Consider the following 18,370-nt stretch of genomic DNA (forward strand, 5'->3'; position numbering starts at 1 on the left):
TTAACATTCTCTTTTTCTCTCGGGCTCTGCCTGCCTAATGTGCAAAAAGGGGGGACTGCTGCCATAATGTGTAAAAAGGGGGACTCTGCTGCCGTAATGTGTATAAAGGGGGATTGTGCCTGCCTACTGTGTAAAAATGGTGGGACTCTGCCTGCCGTTATATGTAATAAGGGGGACTCTGCCTGACGTAATGTGTGAAATGGGAGTCTCTATTGCAGTAATGTGTAAAAAAGGTGGACAGTGACAGTGTCTGATCATCTGACTCGGAACTGTCCAATCCTGTGCCAACCTGAGACTCTCTGAATCACCTGACACTACTCACCAATCAGCAAGGACCAGGAAGTATAAGTCAGGAGACTTGAGCTGCAGACTCTGCCAGTTCCTTGTGTCACACACTCAGCTATGTGTGAGCTTAGAATCTGAGCTCCCTAAAGGTAACACTTGTACTTTGGTTCCTGTAAAACTCTACTCTTTTGCTACCCAGTCTGGATTACAGTTGTGTTACCATTGATATCCAGTATTTGTTTTGTCTTAAGCCATAGCTGCAGTATTCTTCAGTCTCATCTTAAAGCCACAGCTGCAGTATTTCTAGTCTCATCTTAAAGCCACAGCTGCAGTATTCTTCAGCATCATCTTAAAGCCACAGCTACAGTATTCTACAGTCTCATTGTTATGATTCCTGTACTCCAGACCGAAGGAGATCTTATGGCAGGGATCTGAGTACAGGAAAATAAGCTGGTTGTGGGAGCGGGAGAGCCTAGTAACCCCTGGCGCCCTAACTCCGTTGTCTCGCCCGTGTTATCAGAAATCCCTTGCGAGACTATGGTTGCTTGAGCCCATGGCAGCCGCGTTCGAAGGGCGGATTATGTCTGCCCAACCCCGATGCCCCCGCAGGTCTTAATGGGAGACAAAGGGAAATCCGAGACAGGGTGATAACAAGGGGCCCTCTGACTAAGCAACCAGGCCAGGGGTTACAAGCTAACTAACTTAAACCAAAGGTATGTGCGGACTAGCCGCCAGGGAAAAGGACAACCAAAGATCCACTGATCCGTTACTCCTATCCAGCACCGCTGGATACCAGAGTGGATCTGTGGGAGCGGAATCCTCCGCAAAAGCTCCAGAACACTAATTAACTAAATAATAAACAGTAAGCGGACACGCCGCAACACACGGCTGAGCCGCGACTCACAAACACCACAGGATGTTAAAGGTGCTTGGTCAGACTCCAGGAACAGATGGTAAACTTCCGAGTACAGGATCTCTGAGGACAGGAACAACCGGATGAGCAGGACTGGAAACTCTCTGCAGCAGACACTGGCAAACAGGAAGCTCAGGAACTAGCAGGAACCAAGCTCAGAACTAAAGCAGACTGAAAACCCAGAAATATCACCAGCGTCTGTGAACTGCAATCGGCCAGCATATAACAGAGAGGCCTAATTAATAATCCAGAGCAGCTGGCCTATTGCATGATTCCAACTGACAAGATGCAATTAGCAGCCAGGTGAGGCTGAACACATGGAACAAGCTGCAATTACACAGACTAACCAGCGGCAGCAGACAAGAGCATACTAAAACAGAGCAACAGGAAATCCTGGCATGCAAGACAACTAAATAAACATAAAATAGAAATGAACCACTACCTGTGGTTCATAACAGTATCCCCTCCTTAAGGGTGAGCTCCGAGCACCCCATAACACCCACGGGGAACATAAACAGAAGTATAACATGAAATACCTAACAAAAATGCAAAACAGGAATGAGCCACAGCCGTGGCTCATAACATTACCCCCCCCTTGAGGAGGGGTCAAAAGACCCCAATATTCAGACTATCCAGAACAAGAGATACAAAAAAAAAAAAAAAAACCTGACACACTGGTCTAACAGACAAGAAAACAAAAAACAAGCTGTAGCAACAACTTGTAACAGTGCCCTCCCCTTGATGGTGGCCACTGGACACAAGACAAGGAAAAAAAAAAAATCTCTCTTTTTTTTTTTTATCAAGGCAAGAGTCAAAAATTATTTCTTTTTCTTCTTCTTCTTTTTACAAAGCTCTTTAGGTCTGACCAAGGTAATTCCCCAAACATTGTCTGAACTGATGGTACCACCCAGCAAGGCTGCGTTCAAATCAGAGACAGGTCTCTTACCCTTGGGAGCTGAACTTTCTGGTAACGTACTATTATTAGAAGAAGAAGTCAAAAAAGCACATCCTGCAGTCAAAGCAACGGGCTGGGACTCTTGTGCCGAGTTTACAGTATTTGGTGGACTCTCAGCAGACAAGACGGGTGACTTAGAGGAACCTGAACCAATTTCTTTGGAACCGTATCTTTTAACAATTGCATCACAGAATGCTTGGGGATCCTGAAGAATGGGATCTTCAGCTTTCATTAGGCTGGTCGCCCACTCAGAAGGCTCTCCTCTAAAAGAATAAATCAGATAGAGCCCAAGGTTTTCTGAAGTGATGCCCAGAAATGGTCTAGACAACATAATAGTGTAATAGTGTTTGAAAAGCGCCATAAATTGGGCGAAGTCCCCATCAAAGGTTATGGATGTTGAAATATCAGAGTCAGGATCTGTTTCCTTTTCATCTGACTGACTGGAGTGCTTTGCTAGGACCTGGTCACTATTGACCTTACTCGAGGCTGAGACTCTCTGAACCCCACCCGGGGCTGAGACTTTCTGAACCCCACCCGGGGCAGTGACTTTCTGAACCCCACCCGGGGCAGTGACTTTCTGAACCCCACCCGGGGCAGTGACTTTCTGAACCCCACCCGGGGCAGTGACTTTCTGAACCCCACCCGGGGCAGTGACTTTCTGAACCCCACACGGGGCAGTGACTTTCTGAACCCCACCCGGGGCAGTGACTTTCTGAACCCCACCTGGGGCAGTGGCCTCCGGGAACCCCGCTGGGGCAGTGGCCTCCGGGAACCCCGCTGGGGCAGTGGCCTCCGGGAACCCCGCTGGGGCAGTGGCCTCCGGGAACCCCGCTGGGGCAGTGGCCTCCGGGAACCCCGCTGGGGTCAGCACCTCGGATTCTTTTACTGGGACCGGGCCGTTGGCCTCCCTGACTGGGATCGGGCCACCGGCCTCCCTCTCTGAGTCGATAATTATCGAAAGTTCTCCCGGGACTATGACTTCCGGGACTTTTGCTGAAGCAATAACGTTCAGATCCTCCACTAATGCTATGCTTCTTAAGTTCTTTCCTGGGGAAGCGACTTCTAGACCCTTCTTTGGGGCTGCGTCTCTCGAGACCCCACTTGGGGATATTACTTCAAAGATTCCTTCTGGGGTTTTGCTTCTTGAGTTCCCTTCAAGAACTATGGTTTTAGATACCCTTTCTGGGATTGCGCTTTTCAAATCCCTACCTGGGGTAACAGCTTCTGAGACCCCTTCCGGTATGGACACCTGAACTATAATATTTGATGTCCCTCTATAAGCTAGGGCATCGGGTACCGCTCCAGCACTCTGGGCATCGGGTACCGCTCCAGCATTCTGGGCATCGGGTACCGCTCCAGCATTCTGGGCATCGGGTACCACTCCAGCACTCTGGGCATCGGGTACCGCTCCAGCACTCTGGGCATCGGGTACCGCTCCAGCACTCTGGGCATCGGGTACCGCTCCAGCACTCTGGGCATCGGGTACCGCTCCAGCACTCTGGGCATCGGGCACCACTCCAGGACCCTGGGCATCGGGCACCACTCCAGGACCCTGGGCATCGGGCACCACTCCAGGACCCTGGGCATCGGGCACCACTCCAGGACCCTGGGCATCGGGCACCACTCTAGGAACCTGGGCATCGGGCACCCCTCCAGGGACTTGCAACTCCGCTTCCACAGGAACCTCAAGAGAGGAGAGAAACATTCTCTTTTGATTCCTGAATCTATAATGGGGCTCCCTTGCCCAAGGACCCCAATTATAGGACAGAGAGCTTTTTTGTGTGGGTTGTGTGACAAGTACCTCTGCCACAGTAGAGACAGGAGTAGGTCTTGTATCATGACTCAACTTGGCCAGAGGGCAAGACTCGTCACCACACTTTGGTTTGCGCAACTCACAGGTCTGTAGATAATGGCCTAAACCCCCACAATATAGGCATAAGTTTAAGTTTCTGCGACGCAGACGCTCCTCTTCTGAGAGCCTGGGCCGCAGAAAACTTTTAAACCTTTTCTCTTCAATTAAATCAGAGGATTCTCTTGTCACCATACTGTGAACAAGAGTCTCTTTAGAGATAGATGTACTCTCAACGACTTCTGGAAAAATGAGCAAGATTTTAGTCAGAAGGTTTTGCAGTTGCTTTAGGGATTGCTGCCAAACTTGTAGTCGCTCTGGTCTCAAAGCACTGAATACAGAGTTCAGGGCTTCGAGAGATGCCTGCAGGGCTTGCATAGTAGACATAGGAGGATTTAAGACAAGGCAAGACAAGGCAAGACAAGGCAAGACAAGGCAAGACAAGACAAGACAAGACAAGGCAAGACTAAATTTAGCTAAACAAATCAAGACTTTTTTTTTTTTTTTTTAAACACCGGACTGGATTCTAAACACCGGACTGGATTCTAAACACCGGACTGGATTCTAAACACCGGACTGGAGTCTGCACACTGAATTCTATACAGGACTGGATTCTAAACACCGGATTGGATTCTGCACACTGAATTCTAGACAGGACTGGATTCTAGACTAGACACTGGACTGGGCCAAAAAAGAAAAAAAAGTTTTATTTCTTTTTTGTGGTATGGCTGGTGATAATGTTATGATTCCTGTACTCCAGACCGAAGGAGATCTTATGGCAGGGATCTGAGTACAGGAAAATAAGCTGGTTGTGGGAGCGGGAGAGCCTAGTAACCCCTGGCGCCCTAACTCCGTTGTCTCGCCCGTGTTATCAGAAATCCCTTGCGAGACTATGGTTGCTTGAGCCCATGGCAGCCGCGTTCGAAGGGCGGATTATGTCTGCCCAACCCCGATGCCCCCGCAGGTCTTAATGGGAGACAAAGGGAAATCCGAGACAGGGTGATAACAAGGGGCCCTCTGACTAAGCAACCAGGCCAGGGGTTACAAGCTAACTAACTTAAACCAAAGGTATGTGCGGACTAGCCGCCAGGGAAAAGGACAACCAAAGATCCACTGATCCGTTACTCCTATCCAGCACCGCTGGATACCAGAGTGGATCTGTGGGAGCGGAATCCTCCGCAAAAGCTCCAGAACACTAATTAACTAAATAATAAACAGTAAGCGGACACGCCGCAACACACGGCTGAGTCGCGACTCACAAACACCACAGGATGTTAAAGGTGCTTGGTCAGACTCCAGGAACAGATGGTAAACTTCCGAGTACAGGATCTCTGAGGACAGGAACAACCGGATGAGCAGGACTGGAAACTCTCTGCAGCAGACACTGGCAAACAGGAAGCTCAGGAACTAGCAGGAACCAAGCTCAGAACTAAAGCAGACTGAAAACCCAGAAATATCACCAGCGTCTGTGAACTGCAATCGGCCAGCATATAACAGAGAGGCCTAATTAATAATCCAGAGCAGCTGGCCTATTGCATGATTCCAACTGACAAGATGCAATTAGCAGCCAGGTGAGGCTGAACACATGGAACAAGCTGCAATTACACAGACTAACCAGCGGCAGCAGACAAGAGCATACTAAAACAGAGCAACAGGAAATCCTGGCATGCAAGACAACTAAATAAACATAAAATAGAAATGAACCACTACCTGTGGTTCATAACAGTATCCCCTCCTTAAGGGTGAGCTCCGAGCACCCCATAACACCCACGGGGAACATAAACAGAAGTATAACATGAAATACCTAACAAAAATGCAAAACAGGAATGAGCCACAGCCGTGGCTCATAACACTCATCTTAAAGCCACAGCCGCAGTATTCTCCAGTCTCGTTTTAAAACCACAGCAGCAGTATTCTCCAGTCTCGTCTTAAAGCAACAGTGGCAGTATTCTCCAGTCTCGTCTTAAAGCCACAGCCACAGTATTCTCCAGTCTCATCTTAAAGCCACAGCCGCAGTATTCCCCAGTCTCGTCTTAAAGCCACAGTCATTGTTCTACTTACAGTTGTATTTCCAGTTATATCCGGTACCAGCCCGGATTACAGTAGCGTTCCAGTATACCGGTACACAGCCCGGTTTACAGTGCGGTTCCCATTCTCACCGGTAACCAGCCCGGTACTCAGTCTCACCGGTAACCAGTCCGGTTCAACTTCTTCAGCTCTCCTCCCAGTTCTGCGCAACTCCAGATAACCTATTTCATAGTAACCTTGAGTACACAAGCACAGTATTTCCAATTCAATAGCACCAATACATTCACCATCCTGCTTTCAACATCAAGTCCCTGGTGATCCAGTGGTCAGGATACGGCTCCCTCTGCCGAGGCCCGGGTTCGATCCCCGGTCAGGGATTGCTCCTTCTCACTGATTCCTACAGACCAGCATAATATATACATAGTCCTCCAGTCGCCCGCACAGACTTCACTAACACGCCGGGTTCACAAAAACCACAGTCATGACAGACTCTACCTGATGTAATGTGTAAAAGGGAGCTCTGTCTGTCATAATGTGTAAAAGGTAGCTATGTGGCCATATCCCTTACCCATGAAGCCATGACCCCATACTTTTTGGTGCGCGCCTAAGGTGCGCACTGGCCCTATTTACTGTATGGGGGGGGGCGGTGCTGTTTCCTGCACACTGCACTAAAATGTCTATGTGGTGCCATGACAATTATAGCCTCAATTAATTCTCTTTTATTGGATGGATGCCTCAGATGGACCAGTTTTTTTAAACGGAACCGCAAATGTTCTATGGGGTTCAGGTCTGGGCTGTTTCCTGGCCATCCCAGCACCTGTATTTCATTCTCCATGAACCACTGTTTGCATATCCATGCAGTGTGGCAGGGAGCTGAATCCTGCAGGTAAAAAAAATGGGGCATTATCTGGAAAAAGATCCTTGATAGAAGGTAGAAGTTTTCGTTGTAGGATGGTGTCAATGTACTTTCTGCTGTTCAGTGTCCCATCTGTGACATGAAGGCAGCCTGCAGCATCTGCTTTCATACATGCGCAGATCATAACACTTGTAGGATTATTTGTTGTCGCTTGAAGGCAATCTGGATGTACCTCTTCCCCGATGCGACGTTTCACATATTTTCTCCCATCACTACCAAATATCGATATCTTAGTTTTGTCACTCCATATCACTTGTTTCCACTGACCTTCTGTCCATGCAATGTGTTCTTTTGCCCACTGTACTCATTTCTGCTGCTGCTTTTTATTAAGGAATGTTTTTTTCCGGGGAATCCTACCTTTTAGGCCAACCTCCGTTAATCTTCTCCGTACCGTTCTTGCACTGACAAAAACACCAGTTGCACTCAGTTCACTGCTAATGGGCGCAGATGACATCCATCTGTCCCTGATGCAAATTCGTTTTATTCTCCTATCATCAACAGCAGTTGTGTACTTTTTCTGGCATTTTCCTTCTTTGTTTTGTATAGATTTTGTTTCCTGATAGTGTAAACAAAACTTTATACTCCTGATGTCACATTCCCACCAACTTCTCTCGAAATTGCTGCATACAAATGACTATTTTCACATAACACCACGATCCTGGATCTCTTCCTGGGTGACCAGTCATGACATTGTTGTATTTATTTTTTACACTGTCAATAGCACTAAACAATACACACAAACATCCAACCATAATTGCACTTCAGTAACCAACTTTATTCTGCAAAATGAAACAGCCAAACTGACCTTTCCCACCTTTGAACATGACCTTGCACCTGCTCATAAAGGACAGTCCTCACAACGACGATTCCGATTGGCTGGTAGTAGCTGTTACTACAATCCACTTCTTAAATCTCACGCATCTGTGCTTCTATGTCTGAGTTTTATTGCTTTCAGATCGCAAATGCCGGATCCCACCCGGTAAGAGAAACGTGTCCTTACCGGGTGGGATCCGGCATGTGCTCCACTTTGGTGGCTTTCCGACCCGGCAATATACTGGGTCAGTTGCCATAGCAGCGGGGGCGGGGGTGGAGGCGGCGCTGAGAGATAAGCTCATCTCCTGTGCCGCCTCTCCCTATGCTGTGATTGGGAGCCGTGTCGCATCGAAACGGCTCCCATTCACACTGTGCCTGACACGGTATTCAACCCGGTAATAACCCTTCTTTTTTACCAGGTTGAATTACCGGGTCAGGCGACCCGCTAATTCGGCGAAAGTGCTTTCACATCGCACACTGACCCGTTTTGACAAGGCAATATGCCGTGTCGATGCCGGGTTATTTGTGCGATGTGAAAGGGTTATGAAAGTAGCATAACTTCCCTTGTAATACAAATATTTGATCTCTGTTTATTGTGTTGAATTCAGCATTAAATTTCCTTTTATTTGTTATATGAATCATTGCATTGCATGAAGTGAAACAGTTTTTATAAGCATTCAAAGTTGAAAAACATAAAAATTTCAAAAAGTGTCCGCAATTTTGGCCACCACTGTTATATATATACTGTATATACACATAAAAAGCTCATACCAGGCATCCTAGCTACTTGCAATGGTACATCTGGGAGAATAAAGAATCCTTACTGCAGCTAATTGTGGCGATAAGGTATCTTTAATTTTGGGTGCTGGCTGCAAATGATAATAAATAGAGCCCTGTTGGGTGGTTTTTTCAAAGCTCGGAAAAAGATATAATTGTAAGAGATACATTACCAGCCAATCAGCTTCTGCCTTACATTTTACAGGTTGTATTTGAAATAAGGCGGATTGTCTGGTACATTTTCTCTCACACATTTATCTCTCTCCAAGTTTTGATAAAACCCTGCTAAAAATTTTATTAGAATAATGCATTTCCTTGAAACAACTTTAGCTGTCCTTTCTTTCATCATATAAGACTCAACAGCAGAGCTGTAACTCACTATATACAGTACACACTTTGATCTGTTATCACACATTCCAAAACTCTGCAGCTGAAGGGGGCTGCACAGGGAGTTTGTGAACTTGGACAGCAGTCAGCAGTGACTGTAGCAAATCACTATGAAATGGGTGGAGAGATCTGTCCTAGGTCAACAGTCCCCTCTGTCTTTCTTTCTTTCTTTCTTTCTTTCTTTCTTTCTTTCTTTCTTTCTTTCTTTCTTTCTTTCTTTCTTTCTTTCTTTCTTTTTCTTTTTCTTTTTCTTTCTTTCTTTCTTTCTTTCTTTCTTTCTTTCTTTCTTTCTTTCTTCGTGCCCCACCGACAGCTGGAGCCAGGGCCGTTGAGAGCCATGCCGGGTCCCAGTAAAGGCTTGGGGGCATGGCTTATTAAGTGGGCGTGGTTATGTCCTCTTAATAAGCCACAAAAAAGGAATAATAGAGGTGGATGGTTGCGCTGTAAGGATTTGTGCAGGCCTGGGGGTAGTCTGGGAGTTCCCTACAAACTCCAAACGGTAAAAATGCACTGAAAATGGTAAAGTGACTCCTCCCACTTTGGCGCTAATCCAATGCTACACTTTATGCAGAAACTTCTATTTTCTCAATAAAATGTAATGTACCGGCTTGATGTGAATAAAATATACATTTAATACTACACAATGATTAAAAGTGAGACAAAAACAGAACCTAACATGGGAAACAGAGTCCTACCAAGATGATAATCGGAGCCGCAGGTGTTATGAATGCAAGGTATTTCCCGGGAACAATACCCTGCATGTGGCTCCATCAGGCATGTTCCCCAGTGGTCCCTTTCACAGTCAAGGATGTCCAGAAGCACAGGAAAGCACTGGAAAGCAGGTGCCGACGCGTTTCGGGACATCAAAGTCCCTTTTTCAAGGCTGTATCAGCGCCAAAGTGGGAGGAGTCACTTTACCATTTTCAGTGCATTCTTAATAAGCCACGTTTCAAAATTTGTGAATAATAAAATAATTGCAAACCTTACTTGATCTGAAAGTGGAGCCTGGCAGACATTGCCTTTAATGTCTCCGGGAGTTACGCCACTGCTTTTATAGATGTTCCTATAGAAGCCTTCTGTTTTTTTTCTGCATAAATCCACAAAATGGATCCCGTAGCATAAACCTAAAAGTTATCACATCGCAAAGGACAACTCTTATTGGAAGAGCTGTCTATTGTGTAAATAATTGCAAATCTTATTAAACACCGCTATGCATGCAGTAAGTAGCGGGATGTATCACATACAAAATGTGCTGCTTGATACATTCTGCCCTATGTATGTATGTATGTATGTATGTATGTATGTATGTATGCATACCCTCACAACCACCTCAGTTTTGGCAGGACTAACCTGCATTTTGGGAGGACAAGTACAGAGGGAACTCTCACTTCTGCTGTGTGAGGCTAGGTAAGAGATCTACCTCTAGCGTGACATGAAATGGGCACATGATGTGTGGCCATGCCCCCTTTTCATTTGTGCACAAAAGGCCTGAGAACACGAGCCCCATTTCCCAAATTATGCTCTTTAGGGCACCCCCCAAGTCTTAAGTGGCCCAGGCCCCCAAAAGCCTTAATCCAGCTCTGGTTATGGGATTGTTGTAGGTGTGTCACTGAAAGTGGTTTCGCTCAGAGGGGGTCATTCTGACCTGATCTCGCGCTACCATTCATCGCAGTGCAGCGATCAGGTCAGAAGTGCGCCGGTGCCACAGTGCGCCGGTGCATGGCTGACAGCCGACGGCTGTCATTGCCTAGCGATTGCCTCTGCCTGATTGACAGTCAGAGGTGGTCGCTGGGCGGAAGTGGGCAGCACGGCGGCATTTGACAGCCGTTTTGTGGGTGCAGTCTGGCCACGCCTGCAGAGGGCGGGTTGCAGTGGCTGCATGACGTCACACGCAGCCGCTGCAAGCCGGGCAGCAACGAGTAGCTCCCAGCCTGCACGCCAAAGCTGCGCTGGCTGGGAGCTTCTCCTGAAGTGCAAAAGCACCACCGCTGTGTGATGCTTTTGTACTTCAGCGACTGGGCAGGGACCGACATGCGGGGCGGGCTAGCCCTGTGCTGGGCGTCCCCCCGCATGTCAGTGTGGATGATCATAGATGTGCTACATTTAGCACAGCTGCGATCAACTCTGAATCACCCCCAGAGTGCCTACTACAGAGGTGGACTCAAATGGCACAGCCGCTGTGACTTTGTGAGAAAATATGCAAAAGACGCATGAGGTGTCTTGTATGAAAAGATGCCCTTGGCCGGCTAAACTGATCCGCTGGTTGCGTCCAATGACTCATCATCTGATCAACATTATGACCATCAGTTGCAGCATTGGACATCGGAGTAACTTGCAGGTTACTTGGGATGTCCAGCAAAACTACTCCAACAGCATCCAAGCACACATCTACTGGCTTCGTCATGCCCCCAAAGTGGTGGCGAAATGCCTCTGTTTTGAGAAACGCTCCCCATCTTCTCCCCCAAACTCCTGCAGCATGCCACTTATGCTGTGGTATCCAGGGCACTGTGACACTGGCGCATCTATAATGGCTGCAGTGAATGCGGTGCACATGGGCCCCTGTGGTACAGGCGGGCCCACACTGCCCACACTGCACACTCTGCACACTCTGCACCGATTTTTTTCAATACTTACCCTTTAGTGTACTGTGTCGGCAACAGCAGCGCTGCAGAAACCACTGGGAAAATGGTGCTGTGTCCATTTTCCCAGCGTTTCGTTTATGGGCAGTAGGAAGATGACAGGAAAAATGGTCACTGCACCATTTTCCTAGAGACCTGCACATGCACACTAGACTCTGGTTCAGCACTTGGGTCTCTTAATGACTTTAGTTCCCAGTCTATTGCTCTGCTGGCTAAAGAGGAGGGAGAATGGGTGGAAACTGCACACGGGCCTCCTCCTCTCTTGATATGCCCCACCACCGCAACCAGGGCCAGCAAATGAAATCATGGAGCCCGGTTAACCCATGTTTTGCCCACCCCCCTTCATTTGGTCACAATATCAACTACAACTGTGTTTAGGTGTAAAAATGCAAATGGTGCCCAAATTTTTAGGTTAAACAACCATTATTATGCCTCTATGTCAATGTTCACAGCATTTATACATAATAAACTGAGAATAAAAAATCAGAAATTAGGAACATTACATCAAAATCTGCCAGTTTTATTCCTGTCTGCAATACGGTTTTATCTAAACTCAAAGGGGGGAATTCAAACGTTATCGCCCACGATCTCCCATCTAAAGTGATGGGAGATCACAGGGGGCGATATACAATTTAGCTAAACCCGACTAAACTAATGGGCGGGAATCCTCTGGGATTCTTCTGAAAAAATGTTTCCTCCCTGGGCAGATGGTAACTCAAGTCGGTATTCACTATTCACGTAGGAGATTACATGGTACGGTAGATGCCTGTTTGCATAGGAATATAACCAGTCCACTGTCATCATCATATAGCAGAGATTCAACTAGATAATACATAGTAACAGAAGTTTTGGTGCAGAGCAAAGTGTGCACTTCTCTTATCAATTTTATATTATTAAACTGTATTTGCTATTTTCAGTAGTGTTTGTTTAGAATGTATGCCTTAATGCAGATTACTGTCCCTGAATCTTTTACTTCTAATTCTGCCAGTTGTGGATTATCTCCAGTGTTCTCTTCAGCCTCAGCATCTCTTGTACCTCTCCAACTCCCCAGTGTCTCTCCAGATCCAGCCCCCCTCCCATGTCTCTCCACCTCTAGCCCTCCAGTGTCTCTCCAGATCCAGTCCCCTCTCCGTGTCTCTCCACCTCCAGCCCTCCAGTGTCTCTCCAGATCCAGCCCCCCAGTGTCTCTCCAGATCCAGCCCTTCCCCGTGTCTCTCCACCTCCAGCCCTCCAGTATCTCTCCAGATCCAGCCCCCCCCCCCTCCCCCCCATGCCTCTCCAGCTCCAGCCCTCTAGTGTCTTTCCAGGTCCAGTCCCCCCAGTGTCTCGCCAGCTCTATCCCCCCAGTGTCTCTCCAGATCCAGCCCCCCAGTGTCTCTCTGGATCCAGACCCCCAGTGTCTCTCCAGCTACAGCTCTCTAGTCTCTCCAGATCAAGTCCTCCCTTAGTCTCTCCAGCTCCAGCCCTACTGTATCTCTCCAGATTTAGCCCCCCCAGTGTCTCTCCAGTTCCATCTCTCCTGTGTCTCTCCAGATCCAGTCCTCCCAGTGTCTCTCCAGTTCCTGCTCTCCTGTGTCTCTCCAAATCCATCCCCCTCCAGTAACTCTCCAGCTCCAGACCCCATTCTGTCTTTTTAGCTCCCGCATCCCTCCAGCTGCATCCGACCACAATCTGTTTGTTTTTTTGTGTTTTCTGGTTTCTCCTCTTTACACCACGACTCCTCTGCCTTTCAGCGAAGTGGTATGGTGAAGTGTGGCATGACATCACGACATAACGTGTGCAGCAATAAGCTGAAAAAAAAGTATTGTACTGGTGGCCGCCTCCAGTGGTGTTGGAAAATTAAGCAACAGTGACTGCTGCCTCCCCTGACCCTACAACCCATACACTTGGAACATCAGGACCCAGATCAACTTGTTGCCATGCTTGACTGCAACCGGGGATAAAGTAACATCGCAACACATGTGCGCTGAGGCTTCAGGTGTGATAACAGGGACAGTGAGAGCAGACCATCTCGAACCGGTCTTCTGGGCACTCCCCTTTATCTGCAGAACACGTTAAGCAAAAACTTAATCCAGCTATGATATAATGGATGTTATACAAACTTTTGGGTCCTTATAAATGCAGATAACAGTCCACCAGCTGTCTCCACCAAGATACAGTAGTTCTCTCTTTCTTTTTCTCACTCAGTGGATATGTGGAAAAATAGACAGATAGACAACCAATGTGTAGTATAGTCTTTATACCAAAAAAAGCACAGCAGGTACAGTTTTCTTTCTGTTTTTGCTCTAAACAAGGAAATTGGGCATACTCAACTTACACTGTAGGTGGGGATGGTATACATATAAAGGTTTCTTTAAGGAAAACACCAAATTCATCCCCGAATGGGAAACCAGGAACTTACTGTAGCTTACCGCACTCATACTCTCTAGGGGAGATTTAAGCATCTAAACACTGGAAAATGGACAAAACCTCTTGTTCATACTGATTTGGTTAAATCTGTGATTTAACCCAGTGGTTGTCAAACTCGGTCCTCAGGACCACTCACAGATTACGTTTTCCTGGTCTCCCGGCAGGTGCACTATATATAACCAGCTGTCACAGTTTTGAAAATGTACAGGTGACCTGGAAAACATGAATTGTGTGAGGTCCAAGTGGTGTTCTGCACATGTGCAGGACTCAACCATCGATGGCTGAGCCATTGATGGTTTTGCTAATGATGGGAAAACATTGGTCATCGATGGCACAAATTGCTATTTTTATGGTATACTGTAACGTTGACCATCGACGGGCATGTCCCTTTGATGACCGATATTTATAAATTGTTATAAAACCATCAGTTAAGTGTTTTAAGGAAATATGCTTCCTTAACGTGCAGCATTACTTTTACACTGATATTGGGTTTAATAATTGTATTCCATTGTATTGTCTCACCAGATTGACTATCTAGCTACAGTTTAAACTATTCTTAGGGAGGTATTGCAGTACCCCTCTACGGGGTGCGATGGATGTGATTTGCCATTCTAGAGTGGTGAATTGAATTCCCCTTTTGAGTCACAAAAGTTAATGCTGGTTCACTGGTATATGTATCTAATGCATCTGCAGAAAGGTAATGTATGCTCTATATGTGTTTCATTAAAAAAAAAAGCTTTGTCTTTTTAAGGGTATAATTTATAGTCTGTGTGTGAATACAAATTAGATTTATAGAGTCGTTTGTCCTTCGTTCTCAAGACAACGGATGTTTTATCTATAATAAATTATTTCCCAAGTATAATACTGTAGATGAGACATAGACAATACTACTCTATGTTTCTATAAGTCCTTCTTCCATGCACTTATCTGTATTTACTATGGAAGCCAGTATTATCTGCCCTTGTTTTTGTGACTTGTACTTTTTGTATAATAAAATAAACTTTTCATCCTTCAACACTGCAAACATCTCGAACAAAGCAATTTACCCATGAAAGCACCCATAAAGTCTTCTAATTTAACCATGAAATGTTATTCTCAGTTTTAAACAGAAACTAACTGCATCTTTCTTCTTGGAAAAGTAATAGAACTACTTCCTTCATTATTTAAATAGTCGGCCAGTCCTATCTATTGTTAGAACACTGTACCCTGTTCAATCTTACTCCAACTCAGAGCAATCCATTTGAAATCTTACCTACTCCATGCAGAATGAATTGCCATTTAAGTATATGCATACCTACAGTAGGTGCAGGGCAGTGACACCGCACGTCCCTGGTGCAGAGAGTGCTGCTATGTGTTCTGGGCCACCTATGGGGCACGGGCCAACCCTGCAAAAAAAATGATATATTTGAGAGGTACCAGTCAGTGTACTGGGTTGTGGGGCACAGTGCGGCCACTATCTAGACTTACCGCGGGCAATGTCAGGATGGGGATAATCCGCTTTCCATCTGCTCCACTTCCTTCTCTGCCCACCTCCACATCCCTATTCTGCCTGCCTCCAGGGCCCTTCTCCACCTTGCACCTAGCTCCGGTCTCTACAGTGTGTGGCTATTAACTGTCGAATGGGCCCTCCTTTGGGACCAGCTCTGTGCCGATCTTACCTCCCACTTTATATGTTCCTCCCTTCGCCCTCCCCACCTCACAGAACCCACCAACCTCAGCAGATAGATAGGTAGATAGACACTGTATATTTCTCTAACGTCCTAGTGGATGCTGGGGACTCCGTAAGGACCATGGGGAATAGACGGGCTCCGCAGGAGACATGGGCACTTTAAGAAAGAATTTAGATTCTGGTGTGCTCTGGCTCCTCCCTCTATGTCCCTCCTCCAGACCTCAGTTTGAATCTGTGCCCGGACGAGCTGGGTGCTGTTCAGTGAGCTCTCCTGAGCTTGCTGTAAGAAAGTATTTTGTTAGGTTTTTTATTTTCAGGGAGCTCTGCTGGCAACAGACTCCCTGCATCGTGGGACTGAGGGGAGTGAAGCAGCCCTACTCTCTGAAGATAGGTCCTGCTTCTTAGGCTACTGGACACCATAAGCTCCAGAGGGATCGTACACAGGATCTCACCCTCGTCGTCCGATCCCAGAGCCGCGCCGCCGTCCCCCTCGCAGAGCCGGAAGACAGAAGCCGGGTGAGCATAAGAAGCAAGAAGACTTTGAAATCGGCGGCAGAAGACTCCTGTCTTCACTGAGGTAGCGCACAACACTGCAGCTGTGCGCCATTGCTCCCACACACACCTCACATACTCCGGTCACTGTAAGGGTGCAGGGCGCAGGGGGGGCACCCTGGGCAGCAATTGGGACCTCTTTGGCAAAAGTTTAGCATATATACAGTTGGGCACTGTAGTGTATATATGTATGAGCCCCCGCCAAGTAAATGTATATTTAAGCGGGACAGAAGCCCGCCGTCGAGGGGGCGGGGCTTCTTCCTCAGCACTCACCAGCGCCATGTTTTTTCTCCACAGCACAGCTGAGAGGAAGCTCCCCAGCCTCTCCCCTGCAGTTACATAGAAGAGGGTAAAAAGAGAGGGGGGGCACATAATTAGGCGCAAAAATCAATATAAACAGCAGCTACTGGGTTAACATTAAGTTACTGTGTTATTCCTGGGTTAATAGCGCTGGGGTGTGTGCTGGCATACTCTCTCTCTGTCTCTCCAAAGGGCCTTATGGGGGAATTGTCTTCAGATGAGCATTCCCTGAGTGTGTGGTGTGTCGGTACGTGTGTGTCGACATGTCTGAGGTAAAAGGCTCCCCTAAGGAGGAGATGGAGCAAATGTGTGTGTGAGGGTGTCTCCGTCGACAACGCCGACACCTGTTTGGATATGTGTAATTAAGTGCTAAGGTGAATTTATTGCTCAAAAGTTTAGAGAACAGACAGGGAATCTACCCATGTCTGTCCCTATGTCGCAGAGACCTTCAGAGTCTCTCAATGATCACTATCCAAAATAATAGACACTGATATCGACACGGAGTCTGACTCCAGTGTCGACTACGATAATGCAAAGTTACAGCCAAAATGGCAGAAAAGTATTCAATATATGATTATTGTAATAAAAGATGATGTGCATATCACTGATGACTCATCTGTCCCTGACACAAGGGTACACATGTTTAAGGGGAAGAAAGCTGAGGTAAATTTCCCTCCTCTCATGATGAAAAAGAGCGGGAATCTCCAGACAAGAGATTGAGACCCTAGTATGTATATATATATATATATATATTGTGACAAGAACACTGGGATAGTGTTTGAGGGCAGGTATGTTTGTCCCAGGTTCTTGTCTTACATGTTTTAAAAAGTGTTAACTTCTAGGAAAAATGCTTTTGGTTTTGTCAGAACCTTTTCAGTTTGCTGTAAAAGCTGGGTATAGGCTCTAAGAGAGAGATAAGGAGAGTTCTAGACATTGGGCCCAGTTCGGGTCTTTGGCCTCACAGAGGGCTAATCAGGGTTTCAGCTGTGTAAGTGTGTTATAGGGCTGCTAGCCTGATTAGTAGGGGCAGACTGCCTGGGAAGGCTGCAGGATCTGTGTGTGAGAGACACGCTTTCTGATGCAAGTAAGCTATACAGTATGTACTAAAGAACTCTGTGTTTTGTTTAGTGACAGTTAGGAATATCTTATGTTTAGTTAGTGCCGGACAGGCAAGGTATTTTTATTTTGGGGTTTGTTTTGTTTTCTGTTTCAATAAAACTGGCCGGGGTCAGTTGTACCAGAAACTGGACTTGTGTTGTTCCTCAGCTGCTGCGTGCTGCCATATTCCCCAGGAAAAGGCGCCTTGCACCCCTACAGTGTTACAACTTGGTGGAGAATGCGAGCACACCGTTCTGCGCATAAGTGAAAGCAGCAGCTTTGTGAGGCCTGCAGAAAACGGTGGTTTATGCAGATACAGCCCAGTCTGAAGTTACTGAGACTCACCCCTGAGGGTTTGATATATGTCCTGGGTGAAAGTAGCTACAAAGCCGCCTGAAAAATCTGTCGACATGGAGGATCTGCTTAAAGCCTTGCTGCAAGCTACAGCGGCTCAGCAGGAGGCCAACCGACAGCAGCAGGTGGCAATGGAGGAAAATAGGAGACAACAGCAGGTGGCAATGGAGGAAAATTGGAGACTACAGCAGGAGGCCAACAGACAGCAGCAGGTGGCAATGGAGGAAAATATAAGACAGCAGCAGGTGGCAATGGAGGAAAATAAGAGACAACAGCAGGCAGTTGTTGATGAACTTTACAGGCAACAGCGTCAGGATAGAGAGGCCTTAGCAGAAGTGGTGCAGAGACTTGCAGCTCGGGTTGGAGATGTCGCCGTCAGTGCTCCAACCAGCTCTAGTTCTATACGGGCCAGTCACTTCCTGCAGA

The sequence above is a fragment of the Pseudophryne corroboree genome, chromosome 2, assembly GCF_028390025.1.
Source record: "Pseudophryne corroboree isolate aPseCor3 chromosome 2, aPseCor3.hap2, whole genome shotgun sequence".
Lineage (NCBI taxonomy): Eukaryota > Metazoa > Chordata > Amphibia > Anura > Myobatrachidae > Pseudophryne > Pseudophryne corroboree.